The 17,024-nt window shown below is 51.4% G+C and overlaps 1 long non-coding RNA gene across 1 annotated transcript; it reads right to left on the minus strand.

Annotated features, from left to right (window-relative positions):
• Positions 1-7,949: 7,949 nt before the first annotated feature.
• LOC147820811 (uncharacterized) lies at positions 7,950-14,192 on the minus strand. The gene is made up of 2 exons (XR_015448149.1): positions 12,947-14,192; positions 7,950-10,064 (listed from the first exon to the last, which is right to left on the minus strand). It is a non-coding gene; the product is annotated as an uncharacterized LOC147820811 (long non-coding RNA).
• Positions 14,193-17,024: the final 2,832 nt, after the last annotated feature.

Genomic DNA, 17,024 nt, shown 5'->3' on the forward strand with positions numbered 1-17,024 from the left:
TTTAAAGGTGAAATCCTAAGCGCTTTCCCCCTAAAACTGGAAATAAGGAAAGGCCTCTCCCATCGCCCCCTAACGATACACTGGAGGCTATTCCAAGGGCAATAAAATAAGAGAAAGAAATCAAAAGTACCTGGGCCGGGGATGTAGCTCAGTGGCACCACACCTGCCTTGCAAGTGCAAGGTCCTGAGTTCGATCCCCCGTAACGAAAAAAAAAAAAAAGAAATCAAAGCACCAAATTGACTGGGTGGGGGGGAATCTCTAAAATTTGTGTACAAATTTGAATGGAATCCCCACAAAAGCTAGTAGAACTGATGTGTGAGATCAACTAGATTTCAGGGTACTTAAAAACTCAATTGTGCCAGGCATGGCGGCACACACCTGTGATCCCCGCACTCTGGAGGCTGAGGCAGGAGGATCGCTGTGAGTTCAAGATCAGCCTGGGCTACGTAGTAAGACCCTGTCTCGAACTCCCTCCAAATCAGTTGTGATTTCTGGATATGCTACTAAAGGTACAATCCACAAAAGAAAGAAATCATGACAAATTACACTTCATCAAAATCAAGAATGGAGAGCCAAACATCAGTGCCCGTTAACTTTGGTTTACCAAGTACCATGGAGTACAGTGGACGAATGCCGGTTCCACGCCCTACAGTGCCCTCTTCTCCGCCGTAAGACATCCCGCTTTGGGCCCACCCACTTGTTTGGACGAGAACAAGGCCAGCTCAGCTCGAGGCGGAGTCAGGCCTGGAACCGTCCATCTTTCGTGCCCCTGATAATTCAGGAAGAGGAGACGCCGGCCTACGCTGATGGCTGCAAGGAGCCCGAGCCAAGCCAGGCTGGGGGAGGACTCTGTCCCCGCCTGTCATCACGCAGGGTGCGTGCTTCCCTGGGGCCCTCGGCAGCCCCTCTCCTTCGAGGGAGAAGCTGTCCAGGCCAAGTACACCGCCAGAAGACATGGAGGCCAGAGAACTACACCGGACCACAGCGTCCTGACCAAGCCGCGTCGAAGCCAGTATTACTTCACAAATTTCCAGTGAGCTAAGAAATTCTCCTTAATGTTTAATCTCCCTTGAATTGATTTTTCTCTGTTCCTTGCAAACAAAATTATCGTTATTAATATGGAAAGACGAAAGAAAGCCAATTAATTTTGTCTAGTGATATTGAAAGTCTCCCAGAGGAAAAAGCGCTGGAGCTTTCATTTATAGGACAGTGGGCGCTCCCCGGAAGCCAAGACTGAGCCTGCGGGAGGCGGAGCAGGTGCTGCTCCTGAGGGGGACGCGCGCGGGGCAACTCCTTCTGCCCAGCAAACTGAAGAACCTAGCAGGATTCGCTGGAGAAAACCTGGAGCAACAAAGAACGTACCTGGCTGTCAGGTGCTCTTTGGAATTTTCAATCACACTGCTTAGCTTGGAGAGGCTTTCCCGGCCTACAAGGGCCCCCTCGGGGCGGAGCGGCAGCCTTCGGAATTTTCCCGGGTTGAGCAACCTCCTCTCCTCCAGGGCGCCTTTCTCCAGCAGTGAGACTTCACCTCTCCGCAGAAGGGGCGCCACGACCCCTGTCCTGAAGAGCTCGCCCTCCCTGGGGCTGACCGGAAACCGCCCTTCGGAGTGCCCTAGCAGCGCTCTCTCCTCACAGGACATCAGTCTATCCCAGGGAGCACCCTGGCGCTGAGCCCGGCAGGACGCTGGCCCCAGGGACACACAGGACTCGAGGCTCCAAGAGGCCAGGCCAGCGGCTCGCTCCAGGCCCCAGGGCTAATGCCGAGTGGCGTGGCGATTGGAGTGGTTCATGTTTTGTTTTTGTTTTTGTTTTTTTGGTACCGGGGATCGAACTCTGGTCTTTGCGCTTGCGAGGCAGGCGGCGAAACCACTGAGCTAAATCCCCGGCCCTTTGTCGAGACTGGAATACAGGCCCTTTGGGGCCCATTTCTGGACCCCGCGTTGCCTCTTGTACAAAAACCCTAAGCAGCCCCGGACCCCCAGTCTGCAGCCCGAACAGCAGCAGCGCCTTCTGTCCTGGAGACGCCGCCGCCTGCCTCTCCTGCCCTCCCAGACCACGGGGAGCGGGGCTACAAAGTGAGGCCCCCACACATCAGGCGCCTGGCGGCCTGACACCCCCACCAGTGGGACGGCCGCAGCCCCGCGCTGGCAGCTGAGAGTCGGACGGGGGCACCCAGGCTGGGCCCGCTGAGAGCCAGGTTGGGGCCGTCGGCGTGCGCGCGCACACACACACTGGCTGCCGCAGTGCTGGCGTGGCCGTGGGAGCAGAGGGGTGTAGCCGGCTCCACGCTCAGCTGGAGCCAAGAAAACGCCTGCGAGGAAGAAAAGGGTCACGGGAAGGGCAACCTCCCACCTGCTCCATGGGAACCGGAGCGCAGCGCTCACAGTTTCCATCCTTCCTCCTTCCCGCCCCGCCGGGCCCTGAACAATAGAGCCGGGAGGGAGGCCGAGAGGGCGGGGTCAGCGGCTCTCTCGCGCTACCCGGGGGTGGGGTACGGGGGCATTTCCTGAGCTGCAGGCCGGAACCGCCGGGGCGCTGGGTTGGGGCGGGGGTTCATGGCACTGGGGACGAACCCAGGGCCTTCACACTGAGCTACGTCCCCAGCCCTTTTCACTCTTTTATTTTGAGACAGAATCTCCCATAGCTGCCCACACTGGTCTCCAACTTGATGTCCTCCTGCCTCGGGCTCCCAGGACATTGGGATTATTGTTATAGGTTTTTGCTGCTGGCTAGGTTTGTTTATGGTACTGGAGATTACACCCAGGCTAGGCAAGCATTCTACTGCTGAGTTACATCGTCAGACCTTTTTATTTTGGGGTTTTGTTTTCGTTTTTGTTTTGAGAGAGGTCTCACTATGCAGTTCAGGCTGGCCTTGAACTCACTATGTAGCCCAAGCTGGCCTTGAATTCACTGCAATCCTCCTGCCTCAGCCCCGAGTGCTGGGATTACAGGCATGCATCACTATGCCCAACCATATTTTTATTTTTTGAGACAAGGTCTATGTTCCCCAAAGTAGCCTCAAACTTGTGACCCTCCTGCCTCAGCCTCCTGAGTAGCCAGGCTTCCAGTTTTATTCCACTGTGCATGCCTGTTCTCCTTCCCTACTTCCTCCTTCCACCCTCTGGTTCAAATTCCATCCCGCCTCTGAGGATGGGGCTGGGGTCAGTCGATCCCAAATGTGCACCCGGGAACACTGCCCAGTCCCTGAGGTGGACACACCTGGTCCAGTGACAGTGCGTCCTTCTCCATCTCCGCCCCACCCCACCCCCAGGACAATGGCCCTGCTTCGTAACTCCGGGAAGCAGGGTCTGATGCAATCTAGCAGGAGCCTCCACCACCAAACCTACAGTGAACCGTCATCGAAGCCACCACTCTGCCCGCTTCTGTGAGAAGGGACAGCGGCCCTGACCCAGCCCTCCCTCCTTCCCTGGGCGGGCCCCTGGCTGGCCTGGCACTTGCTGTCCCTCTTGCCTGCCACGCTCTTCCTGCGTCCTGGCTCTTAGTGCTCAGAGCTTGGTTTTAGTGTTTTCTCCTCAAGGATTCTGTTCTCGCCTGGCAAGGTGACACTCACCTGTAGTCTCAGCGCTCCCTCCGGAGGCTGAGGCAAGAGGATCCAGAATTCAATGATAGTCTGGGCAACATGGTGAGAGACTCTCGGAAGGGTCCTTCCAAAAAAATTATTTTGGGGCTGGGGATGTAGCTCAGTGGCGCTGCGCCTGCCTCGCAAGTGCAAGGTCCCAGTACCAGAAAAAAATAAAAATAAAAAATTATTTTGTCCTCCCAGCAACCATTGCATGCCTCTGTATTAATTTTCAGAATAACACTTATTAACTGATAGGTGCTATAGTCTGTTTTTTGTTTTTATTTTTTGAGACAGGGTCTCACTATGTACCTCAGGATGGCCTCAAACTTTTGACCCTCCTGCCTCAGCCTCCTGAGTGCTGGAATAACAGGTATGTGTCAGCACGCCTGGCTGGCCTGATCGTTTTTTCCTTCTTCATCTCTTTGTGGTCTTTTTCCCACTATGATAGTTAAACCCTCAACTTGTTGCTCTTGTTCCCTTCTAGGTCCCTGGTGCCTAGCATGGTTTCTGGCACACAGTTAACCCTCAGTAACTATTTTCTTTTTTTTTTTTTCTTTTGGGTTCCGGGAATTGAACTTGGGTCCTTGCGCTTGCGCAGCAGGCATCGAAACCACTGAGCTAAATCCCCGGCCCTTCAGTAACTGTTTTCGATTGAATGAATGAGTCTCGGACAGGCCCATCTCAAGTTTTCAAGAGTTTTTTCTTTTTAAGTGGTCCAGATGGAAATTAGAACTCAGCATTGGGCCGATTGACATCCAAAATGAAAGATGTGGGCACAGAGGCAAAGTCTGGGGCCAGTGTGATGACAGAGAGACGAGAAGGCAGTGGCCAGCTGGGAGATGACAGAAACCAACACCCCAGGCCTGGGAGGGGCGGGAGCGCCTTCTCACACCGGATAAGGCTTTGCAGGAAGACTTGGCACAGGGTGAGTACCCGTATCCGGGACGCTCAGGACAGGAAGTGTTTCCAATGTGGAGCTTGGGGGACTTTTGAATATTTGCTTATATATAATGAGACACCTTGGGGACTGGATCTAAATTCAAGCATGATATTCACTTTTAAGCCTGGGCATGGAGGCACAGGCCTGTAATCCCAGCACTCAGGAGGCTGAGGCAGGAGGATCGCTGTGAGTTTGGGCCATGTTGGGCTACAAAGTGAGTTCAAGGCCATCATAAACTACATAGCAAGACCCTGTCTCAAACACACACACACACACACACCCATAGAAATTGACTTATATTTCACACACCCCTTACATGTTGAGCCTGAAGGTAATTTTATGGAATAGTCTTACCACATCTACATTATGGCTGCATTTGTCACAGGAGGCCATGTGTGGAGTTTTCTCCTTGAGGCATCATGCCTTCAAACAGTTTTGGATTTTGTTCTGTTTTGGTTTTTGGTACCGAAGATCAAACTCGGAACCTTCCACTTGTGAGGCAGGCGCTGAACCACTGAGCTAAATCCCTGGCCCCAGTTTTGGATTTTGGAGCATTTCAGAATTCAGATTTCAGAGCAGGGATGCTCAAACTATTGTATTTATGTAAAATGTGCAGTGTTTTGTATCCTCTGACCCAACATTTCCACTTCTGGGGTTCATTCCACAGCCAAGTGCACAGAGGTAAGTGTACAAAACCCTCTTTGCAGCACTGTTTATAACAGCAGCAACTCAGAAGTGACCCAAGTGTCCGTAAATAGCAACTGGTTGCATAAACCACAGTATAGCACACAATAGACTACACGCAGCTGCCGAAAAGAATGATACGGATCCACACATAAGCCATGCAAACGTGTCGACAGCTTTTGATGAGGATACAGAGTGCAGACTGAGCTCTGACAGTCCACCCTTGGTTTGTTTCAGAGGAGGAACGATGCTAATGTGCATATAAACGTCTTAGAAAAGAGTGCACTAAGCTATTGACGATGGTTATTTCTGGAAGAGCTGGGTATGGAGGGGACTCTGTTTTGTATTTCTGCAGTATCTGGGGTTTGTGTATCTGTGCATGGCTCCTGTGATCAGAAAATAAAGAGCAAACAAGAGGTAATGCATGAGGTCAACCAAGGACAGTGGCAAAAGGAGCAGAGAAGGAGACAGTGGCCAGAGCTAGGAGAATGGGAATTCACAGCTTCGTACCATCGGGTTCCAGCCTGGGGGACTGGAGAATGAGGGCCTTGTCCCCAGCACTCCAGCCCTCCCCGCAAAACAAAGTCACTTTGGGCTGGGGATTTAGCTCAGCGGTTTTGCAGCCTGCTGTGCAAGCACAAGGACCCAAGTTTGATCCCCGGTACCAAAAAAAAAGTCACTTTTTATTTAAATGCCCGATTAGGACTGATCTCCCCCAGCAGCCCCATGCCAGTCTACCTTTCTCTGGCCACTCATTCTTGGTGCTGACCAAGCCCTTTCCTCCATTCCCCAATGCATAGCAGACCACACTGCCAGCAGCACTTGTAAACCGATACAAAAGGGCCCCGCACGCGTGCGCACGCACACACACACACACACACATACACACAGCATTGTTAAATTCCACTCCTAGATATATATACCCAAGATAACTGAAAACATATGTCCATACAAAAACTTGTACATGATTTTCATAGCAGCATTATTCATAATTGCCAAAAGCTGTAAGCAACCCATCAGTTAATGAATGGATAAACAAAATGTGATCTACTATTGTGCACTGGAATCTTACTCGGCCATGAAAAGGCGTGAAGTTCTGATGCCTGCTACACCGTGGCAGAGCCTTGAAAACATCGTGCTAAAGAAGGAAATCACAAATGGCCGTATGTTACCTGATTCCATTTGTATCAAAAGTTTAGAGGAACCAGGGATTTAGCTCAGTGGCACTGTGCCTGCCTTACAAGTGCAAGGTCCTGAGTTTGATCCCTGGTACCAAAAAAAAAAAACGTTTAGAGGAGGCAAAGCCCTGAGACGGAAGGTAGATGGGTGGTAGCCAGGGGCTTGGAGAGGGCAAACAGGAAGTGCCTATTGGTGGCACAGGGCTTCAGAGGCAGCGGTGGAGAAGACCCAAAAATGGTGTAGATGGCTGCACAAGGTGGTAGGTGTACTCAGCCCACTGAGCCTCGTTAAGTGGGTGGATTGTGCAGTCCGTAAACACTGTTACAGTAGTAATACACACACACATGCACATGCATGTGCACACACGCACACAGCCCGGGCACCTCTCTGTCCAGAGCATGGGCCGGTGCAGCTCGGCACCGCATGTCCCTGAGCCCCTTCGGTGACAGGTGTCTGTCCACACCCCTTGCCCGCTCCCTTCCAGGCAAACGCAGCTAGACCCAATCTCTGGGTGTGTGGGCCCTGCCTGGGGTGCGCAGGTGGGGGATGGGAGGAAAACCCACCCGGGCCTCCATAGCACACCAGCACCTCCACCACTCCATGTTCGCACCTCCCTGAGGCCCCAGCGGGAGCCCAGGCCCTCAGGGCTATGCTCAAAAGAGTGTAGGTCCAGATCCAGATGCAAAAAGCTCCATTCTGTGCTTTATGCTGGCTTCCAAATGAACACCAGATGTTACACCAGCAGTGGAAAGGATTCTGTTTTAGTAAAGACATGTAATAAGATTTAAAGTTTGATTAAACTTCTAAAATCAATTCTATGCTACAGAAGTTGGCTGAGACCGAGTGAAACAGGCCAAAGATCTATTTCTGATTCCTGTTATCTATCTCTAATTTCACTCTTTAAATTATTTATATTTTGGGTTTCTCATATAAGAGAAACTATATGATATTTGAGCTGTATGTCTGATTTATTTTACTTAACATTATGGTCTCAAGGTGCATCCATTTTCCTACAAACAACTCGAGTTTATCCTTCTTTATAGCAAAGTAGTACTCCATTGTGTGTAATTACCACACTTTCTTTATCTACCCATGTGCTGGTGGACACCTCCAGGATTTAGTTATTATAGGTTGTGCTGCTATAAGCATGGGTGTGCATGGATTGATCTCTGTAATACGATGTCTTTGACTTATTCTAGAAGGGGATAACTGGATCAAATGGAATCTCTAGTTTTAGTTTTTTAGGTTCCTTTTTCTCCTGCACCTTGTCGTTTGTTATTATTTGTTTTCTTGATGATGATGGCCATTCTTTTTTTTTTTTTTTTTTTTTGTACCAGGCATCGAACTTGCGCAGTAGGCAGCGAAACCACTGAGCTAAATCCCCGGCCCAGATGATGGCCTTTCTTTAGAAGACAAAATCTCAGTGTTGTTTTATTTTGCCTTTCTCTAACGTCCAGGGAGTTGCACATTTTTTCACCGGCCATTTGTATCTCTTTGGAGAAGTGTCCATGCGTTTTCATTGCCCATTTTTCCAGTGGGTCCTTTATTTTCGGAGGTCTAGGTTTTTGTTTTTGCTTTTTTACTCTAGATATTAGTCCTCTGCTGGAGAGATAACTGGCAAACTTTTTCCCCATTCTGTGGGTCGTCTCCTCACTCTGTTGATTGTTTTCTTTGCTGTGCAGAGCCTCTTAATTTGATGTAATCTCATTCGTTAGTTCTTTTTCTTTTTTTCTTTTGGTGCCAGGGATCAAACTCGGGACCTTGTGCTTGAGAGGCAGGCGGCAGAACCACTGAGCTAAATCCCCAGCCCCTCATTTGTTAGTTCTTGATGCTTCAAGTGTTTTGAAATCTAGCAGGCTGGCCTCTCACTGAAGCTCCACAAATGTGCAGACAGCTGTCAGGGCTCTGGGTAACGGGAGTGAAGCACAACCCAGCCCAGAGAAAGCGCCAGCTCGGAGAAGGCCTGCTCCGTCCAACTCCCAGCCACCTGCCAAGGAAATGAGGGCAGCCCCGGCAGCCCGGAGCCTGCCTCCCTGACCCAGGACAAACCCCCACCCTGCCAACAGAGGGAGCCCTTGCTCCACGGCCCCAAACAGTGGAGGCCAGTTGCTGATTAAACGGCCCAGGGTGGGGAGACAGGAGCACAGGGAGAGCAGAAGGCAGGGGCCTGAGGAACACCTGCACTCCTCGACAGGAAGAGTGGAGAGGCAGGAAGATAGGAGAAGCCAGAGGCCTGGGTGAGCAGACCTGCAGATGGGGATGGTGGAAGTGAGGGTGGGACAGAGGCAGCTGCAGTGGAGCCAGGAGCAGTCAAATTGCAAAGTATTAGCAAGCGAAGTGGAGGACAGGCTGACATGGTACAGGAGGGGTTGGCAGGACAGGGGAGGATGGGAAAAGCAGAATACCAAGGGAAGGGCAGAGAGGGGCAAGGTCCGAGGGGCAGGCCTTCCACACTGGGGCAGCAGGGGCAGGCGGAAGAGAAAGGAGCCGAGGGGATGGGGGAGACACCGCTGAGGCGGATTCAGCACTCTGGCGCTGTCTCCTGCCCAGCCTTGCAGGTGCCCTGGAAAGGATGACACTGTGGCCACACCCCCACCGTGCGCCCAGGCGAGGGCACCCAAGCCGTCACTTCCTCGGTCATAATTGACCCCTCTCACCCACTAGTCCTCAACTCTGCCTGCCCACCTGCTGCGTGGCCGGTGCTGGGACTTACACCAGCGAGGCCCCGGCCCAGCCTCACAGTGCTCAGGGGGCCCCAGGGAGCACCGTTAAGCAGACTTGTAGCAGGGGTGGCAAGGCCGGACAGAGAGCACCACGAATTCCAGAACCAGGACACCTTGCCCGGTGTCTGGGAAAGGAAGGGCCATGAAGCCAAGAGAGCAGATGGGCGACGGTTCCGGGCAGAGAACACAGAACACTCAGAAGTGTCAAGTTAAATGAGAGTCCGACGAGTTCCAGGAACCGGGACCAGAAAGTCTGGGGCATCTGGGGGCAGCAGGGACATGGGCAGCAGGGACGCGGGCAGCCCAGGAGCAAGAACTGGGCCCCTGGGACGGCTCACAAAAGTACCCCCAGAAAAACAATGTACCTTAACTGACACAGGGTTCGTAATTTGCCTTTAGAAAATTTCATGCCATATTCATTTTCCCTGTCTGTGGAATAAATTTTTTGAAGTTATTCAAAACACAATCAAGTGGAGTTCCTTCTGTGGACTGTGAGGAACCCATAATTTTAGCCTGTGAAAATGCAAAAGGCACACAGAGCAAGCAGACAGACAACAATAAACAGACAAAGACAAACTTTGGCCAAGTAAAACCTCTGGGGCCCAATGGATTCCAACCCCACCCAGGGAGTCGATCTTCTGAGGACTCCAACCCAATGAGTCTGCTTGCCGTCTCAAAGAGGCTCTAGGTAGGGGAACCTGTGCCGCATCTGGCTTCCTCCTACCTACCCACAGTGCACTAAGAATCATTCGATTCTTACCTCTAGAGGCTTTCCCGATAAACTCCTTCGGGTCGGCTGATTGGCGATAAGGCCCGACCGGGACCAGTCTACCCAGAGCCCCAGAATACCGTCAGGGTGGCCTAGCCCTGGAATACCGTCAGGGTGGCCTCTCTCCTTCTGCAGACCGGTGTCCAGAGGGGCCAAATACCACCGATGTCCGATCCTGGTCTCTCCTAAAAAGAAACAAAGGCCAGAGATTTAGCCCAGTGGTTCTGTCGCCTGCCTCCAAAGCACAAGGACCCGAGTTCGATCCCCAGTACCAAAAAAAAAAAAAAAAAAAAAAAGAAGCAGAGGCTCCAAGATGATAAGCTCCAGAGCAGCTGGCTATCTCGCTGGGGCCTCCAGGAATGTTACACCTAGTGAGAGAGAACCAACCAGAGACCGATATTAAATCCTCACAGAAGTTTATTACCGGCCAGACCTGAGCCGAACATCTGACTCGAGCCTCGACTAGGGGGAGACAAACATGTTTTATACACCTTTGAGGCCAGCAGTTTCTAGGCCCCTCTATGGGATAGAACTAGCAAAGCAAGCAAAAGGTACAGATGGCGAAGGAACGTCCTGCCCTTAGAACATTTGTAAAACAATAGTTGATTACTTGTTGTTTCTAAAGAGACTTTCTAAGGGGAGGAGGTTTTTAAGCTTCCTCCTTCTGAGTTCATCTAAAGGGCAGGCAGGTGGGTCAAGCAGCAATATGGAGTCTGTCTTGCTAACTAGGGTCCTTCACTAATCATGAGTATAGGCCTCCCAGGTCACTTCCATCCTGGGATAAACTGTACTGACTAAAAGCCACAACCTTGCAAGGGGTAGGGACGGGACGGGGTAACTGCAGTGGCTAAATCAGTGAGCAGCAGACATACGCGTGGGTGGGTTCTTTTCCAGTACTGGGGAGTGAACTCTGGGCCTTCACACTGAGCTACATCCCCAGACTTTTTTTTTTTTTTTGGTACCAGCGATCAAACTCAGGTCCTTGTGCTTGCGCAGCAGGCGGCCAAACCACTGAGCTAAATCCCTGGCCCTGGGCCTTTTTATTTTTTGAGACAGGGTCTCATTAAGTCACTAAGCTTTCCTGGGCTGAATTTCCTCTGCTGGAATTTCAGTCCTCCTGCTTCAGCCTCCCAGGAGGCTGAGATTACAGGCGTGTGCCACCACGCCCGGCTAGAAACAACTCCCGAAAGCAAAGCACCCATTAGGGAGTCAGAGTGCCAAGATGTGGGGGTGACCTCCCTCCTGGCCAGCTCTGGGTGAGGTCCAGCCCCTCCCCAGGGTGTAAGCAGAGGATGAAACCCAGGCCAGGGGAGTCGATACCCTGAAGAAGCAGGGAGAGGACGAGGAAGAATTGGGGCTAGCAGGAGGTGATGCTCCTTCGTCACCCCACGCCCGGGTGCGTCCTCGTCAGCAGCTGTCGCCCTGACCTGCTTGGCTTGTGAGGAGTCTCCCCAGTTCTGGAGACCAGCGGTGACTTTCTGCCCCCACCCTCCCTTCTCCCGAGGTGTCACCATGCAGATAAGTCACTAGCAGCACAGGTAGTGGTGTTATTTTCTTGTCAGTCTCAACTGATTTGTGAACTCACCAAAGGCAAGGGCTGGGTTTTGTTCAACCTTGTACAACTACTCGAGCACAGTGGTGGGTGGCTGGATGGTGGGTGGATGAATGGACTCATCATCAGCTTGGTCTAATGGGAGCTGAACGCAACTGGCTATATCATTTTTGAGCAGGTCAAGTTCAATCCCACCAGACATCACAAAAGTAAAGAATGATTGACAGGAGGAGAGCAGGTATGACCTAGACTTGCACTGCACATGACTTGCGCCTGCATGGCCTTTACATCCCAGTGTGAGTCTCCCACATTCACCTCTGTGGTCAAATAAGAACCACACGTGGCCTGGTTGCCATACAGGAAGGGGTGCAGGTCCTGAGGTGCACTGAGAAATGGCTGTGGGCCCCAGACCTTCCACAGGGCATAGGCAAACCTGGCTCAGGGCTGACCCTGGATTGTCACGCCTTCCCACTGCAAGCTGGGCTTAGACGGTCCCTTAATGAGTCCAGACTGAGCAGCCAGGAACCCTGAACCCTGGAAGACCTCCTGGTAGGAGCAGGGCAAACAGGCCCCAGGAAACCAGCCTGCGAATGACCTGCAGAGGCCTGCCTGTCCCCAGCATCCTGCCTTTGCTCACACATTCAGAGCTATAGTGACCCCCGCCTTGTTTATGATGCTGAGGACGGAACCTACGGCCTCTGCCCTGAGCCACACACACCCACCCCAGGGTTCTAAGCTGTGAAGGGGCTTAAACTCGTGTTGCCCCTGGCCCAGCCTCCCCATGCTGGGGTTATAGCACACAGCACCTTGCTCAGCTGCACTTTTCTTTCTTAAGGGAACTCTTTTTCTAAAAACTGCTAATCAGGGCCCGGGATTTAGTTCAGTGGTTCTGCCACCTGCCTTACAAGCACAAGGTCTCCAGCTCAATCCCCAGTACCAAAAAATTAAAATTAAAATTAAAAAATAAAAACTGCTAGTCTTATATTACATTAGGTGAAGGGGAAACTGTTAAGAACTAAAAATGTAACAGGAGTTCAACTCTAGGCCCAACACCACTGTTTCTGGCTGTGTGATCTGGACTCTGGGGAAAAGAAAAAAGCCAAGGCACGGAGTTCCTGCTAAGGCGGGCAGCGCACCACGTGCCCGGCCTTGACATCGGTACCATTATTCCCATTCCCCGGGTGCGAATCGGGCTCGGACAGGGGCCTAGCTTGCTCTGGGTCCCTGGTACTGGCAGCAAGAATCAAGCCTGATGTGAAGAGTGCTGTGCAGGTCACTTCACCTGTGTCCTCATTTCTGCAGTTTTAAAATGGGAACAGGGCAAGGGTTACTGCAAAAACCAAATGAAGCGATATGCAGGAAAACACGTGGTAAACCCGCAAAGCGCACCACCCTGCGAGTCCCCTGCAGCCCATTGTGCCATCGCCCTCCCCCAGGCTCTCTTGGGGAGGGCAGGTGCTCGTGCTGCCTTTGCCAAATGGACCCAAGGCGCTGGCTCCCTGCCCTTCTGCTCACCTGGCCAGTTCTCAACAGGATTTATACCGCTGTTCCTGGAACATCCCGGATCTGCAAGGACAATGCCCGAGCTGGCTGTCCAGGGTGTCCCAGCCATCCTGCAGGCCGAGCCAGCCCCCACAGGAGGAGACTGAGATGCCAGTGCTACCACTGGCTCTGGTCTGAAGGTGCCTGGAAAGTCACCGCATGCATCACAGAGGGACATTGCTGGGAATTCCTCCATCAGCAGATGCTGTCCACACCCAGAGGTATGGTGGCCATGGTAAAGGACAGGACCCTCCACCACAGGCGTCCAAGGAGTGGCCGGTCCCAGTCTGCACCATCTCTCCCAGCCCTCCATCCCCAGCTCACAGGACTATTCCCCTCCAGAAGTGACTGTGTGGCTTCCTGTCTGGTGGGGTTGAGACACCTACACAGGCCAAGTGGGATGGGCAGGTGGCCTGGCCTTTGCACAGGGGGTGGGGAAAGCCAGGAAGCCGGAATGGGCCAGGTTCCCAGGGGCCAGGCTGAGCCTGCTCTGCACCTGACACAGAGCACAGGTTCAGGCCGTCTGGAGACCCCCAGCGAGGAGGAGGCCCTGAGCAGGGTGGGGCACAGGGACCAGGTCCTTCTACCACCGGAGTTGCTGCTCGGCCTCACCTCATCTGTAAGTGACAGGTTTGGAGCTATGGCTGAGGTCCATGGTGATGCCCACATCCTGTGATGTCCCACATCCACCTGAGGGCCCCTCAGAGGGCCACACAGTCCCTAATGCACACCTTCCATAAGCCCCCAAACCAGAAGCCATGAGAGACAAATAGCGGAGCAGGAGGAGGCAACAGATCCTCCTCCCCTCCTTGAGGAGCCCACCTGTGACTGGATGCGCCCTGGACTCCCCTGGAAGAAAAGGGCTAAGCCCCCTTCGTCTCCCTTGGCTGTCAGGCGAGGCACCGTGCAGATCCAGAAGTGGGCCGTGGAAGTGGCAGCAGTGATAGTAAAAGTCACCACGCTCCCAGTCACAGTTTATCAGGGCACAAGTGAACATGCGTCAGACCTCGGCCACCCACAGGGTGCCTTGGGCTCCTTGCGTGAGCATGGGAGCGGGTGGCCAGGGTGGGGCCTTTAGGGCCCCACACAGCAGGGAGCTCCAGACTGACAGCGAGCCTGCAGGCAGGGAAGCTCTGCGCCTCGAGGCCATGTCCCCAGGCCTTGTTTCCCAGTGGTACAATGAGGACGAAAGAAATACTCAGATTCTGGGTACAGGAGATAGAATATACAGTCCACAGGCACGCTGTACAGACAGAAGGCAGGCCACCCAACTGAGACGGGCAATGATGGGACAGCAAAGAGGGGCAGAGCTTTCCCAGCGGGGACTGGAGCCAGCCTCCACCAGCTTGCAAGAGCCCATTTTGAATGTTCAGGAACTTTGCCTGGCCGGTGACACCATGACACCAGGTGGGTAGTGTGACCCTGGCCGCAGAGGAAGTATTTATACTACAGAAATAGTCAAATGCTACAAAGCAGGGCTTTTTTGTTTTTTCAGAGACCCAACTGTTAAATGATTTCTGGCACACCGCAGTGTATAAATAAGAGTGATATAACAGAGTCAGCTTGCTGTTGCTTCAAACACGCCACGACTCTAACATCCAAATGAATGTCGGCCACTTCAAGACAGTAAGCTTAGAACGTCATATTGTTTCCTAACACTTAGATTTTTTTTCATTTTCACAAACATTTATTGAGAACTACTCTGTGGCGAGGCACGAAAGATTCAAAAGAAAAAAATCTTCCATAATTGCCCCAGGGTGTTGGAGAAGGGGGGACTCTGGGGTGGAGGTGGGGCCCTTACTGAAGCTGCGGGAGCGTGCAGCCGGCCAGGCCGGGGCTGCCACTCAGACGCAGCCCTGGAAGCCTCCCCAAAGCTGAGGCAGCTCCTCAGGGCACAAGTGAAATGGCAAACGCCAGCTGAAACCATTCGCTGTTAAGACGCCTCTGAGAATTAACTCCGAGGAATTTCGGGGTTGGTCCGGTGGTAGGCACTATCCTTTCTGGCCTTCTTCAAGATGGCTCCTTCACCAGAACTCAGCACCAAACTTCACTTAGCTGTTTCCAAAACCCAAATCCAACTCAGGGAAAGAAGCCGGGTCCTCAAGGCAAAGAGCACCTCCCAAGACATTTGACAGAAGCACCAGGCCCTGTAGTGTCACAGCCCAAACGCCCAAGGTGGCTGCGTCCGGGTGCAGCAGGCACTTGGACGGAAGAGGACATTTAAATGTGCATCTCATTATTGATAATGCTTTACCGGGAACAGGGCCACCAATTTTTTCTTTTTAAAACACATCCATGTTCTACTTTGAAGAATGCCAGAATTTGAATCTCAAAAGTGAAGGCAGCCAAGTGTGGTGGCACACACCTATAATCTCGGCACTCGGGAGGCTGAGGCAGGAGGATCGCTGCAAGTTCGAAGCCAGCCTGGGCTACATAGTGAGTTTGAGGTCAGAATGAACTAGATAGCAAGATCCTGTCTCAAAAAAGTAGGGTGAAGAAAGAAAAGAAAAAAGAAAAGATATCCAAATATCCAGAGAAAAAAAGGAGATTACCTGCAAAGGAACAAAAGCTAAGGTGACCTCAAACCTGCGACAGAAATACCAGCAGACAATGGAACCAAGTTACACATGAACCTATGCCAGCCAAGCCACTGTCCACCAGCAGAGGCAGCAGAACGTCATTCTTCCACATACACAGGTTCTGAAAATATACTGCCCACATACCCTTTTTGAAAACAAAATATTTGAAGACACGAGAATTGTCTGGGTGGGCTGGGGATGTAGCTCCGTGGCACTGAGCATGGTGGCCTGGCACTCAGAAGGCTGAGGCAGGAGGACTGCTATGAGTTCTAGGCCAGCCTGAGCTACATAGAGAGACCCTGTCTCAAAAACTAAAAAGCAAAAAACAAACCAAAAAAAAAAGGAAAAAAAGGAGGGGGATGAAGTACCATAAAAGGTTTAAGAATGCATAGCAAGGGCTGGGGATTTAGCTCAGTGGTTCTACCACCCGTCTTGTAAGTGCAAGGTCCTGAGTTGGATCTCCGGTACCAAAAAATAAATAAATAAATAAAAAGAATGCATAGCAAACCAATGAAGCAATGAAGTCTAAAATATGATTGTTGTAAATTGGGTTTAAAAACCAATGTTAACCATTTACACTAAGCTCTACATCAGGCAAAACACATCTGTGGTAAAACGAAGGAAAACAGTCGTTTCTGTGAGAGCAGGAACTGAATAAGAAGTATGAAAAGGAAACTTTCTAAAATGGTGGAGACACTGGCTACCTCATCAAGGGTTTGTGTTACAGAGCTGCACACTTTGTCCACACTCACAGAGCTGCATCTCAGATGAGGAAGGCAGGAGGTACAGGAGTCCAGGACAGTGGTGAGTTCAAGGTCCGCCTAGCCTTTACAGTGACAAAGAAATAAGCCATAAAACAAGCAAGCAAACAAGCACAAAAGATCATTACATTTCACTGTGCATAATTATACCTAACTTTTTAAAAATCAGCTTTTATTAACAGTATTTTACCAGCACTCGGGAGGCCAAGGCAGGAAGATCACCGTGAGTTTGAAGCCAGCCTGGGCTACATAGTGAGTTCAGGGCCAGCCAAACTACAAAGGGAGGAGACCCTGCCTCAAAAAAATAAAAAAAAATTTTAAAAACAGTATCTTAAATTAAATTAACAGTATTTTTCTTTTGGTACCAGGGATTGAACTCAGGACCTTGTGCTTGAGAGGCAGGCTTCGGAACCACTGAGCTAAATCCCTGGCCCTAAACTAACAGTATTTTTTAAAAATAACAGAATAAGGATAAATACATCTGGATCATAATTCTATAATGAAAGATGCACTTTTGCTCTATGTTAGCTGGCTGTGTGTCACAGTGGCTGCTGCAGGGAGGTGTAGAAACCAATCTCCACGCCCCCAGTTTGGTCGAGGAGCAGCAAGGTGTGTGCACGTGTGATAAGTCATCAGTGGGTGAGTTTTACCCACCTTATGCTCCATGGTACATTTTTGTGCATTTATAACTTTTTTCATTGTTTAAGGTAT

The sequence above is a fragment of the Heterocephalus glaber genome, unplaced genomic scaffold (assembly GCF_053883595.1).
Source record: "Heterocephalus glaber isolate CG9 unplaced genomic scaffold, H.glaber_assembly_v1.0 deba00001795, whole genome shotgun sequence".
Classification (NCBI taxonomy): domain Eukaryota; kingdom Metazoa; phylum Chordata; class Mammalia; order Rodentia; family Bathyergidae; genus Heterocephalus; species Heterocephalus glaber.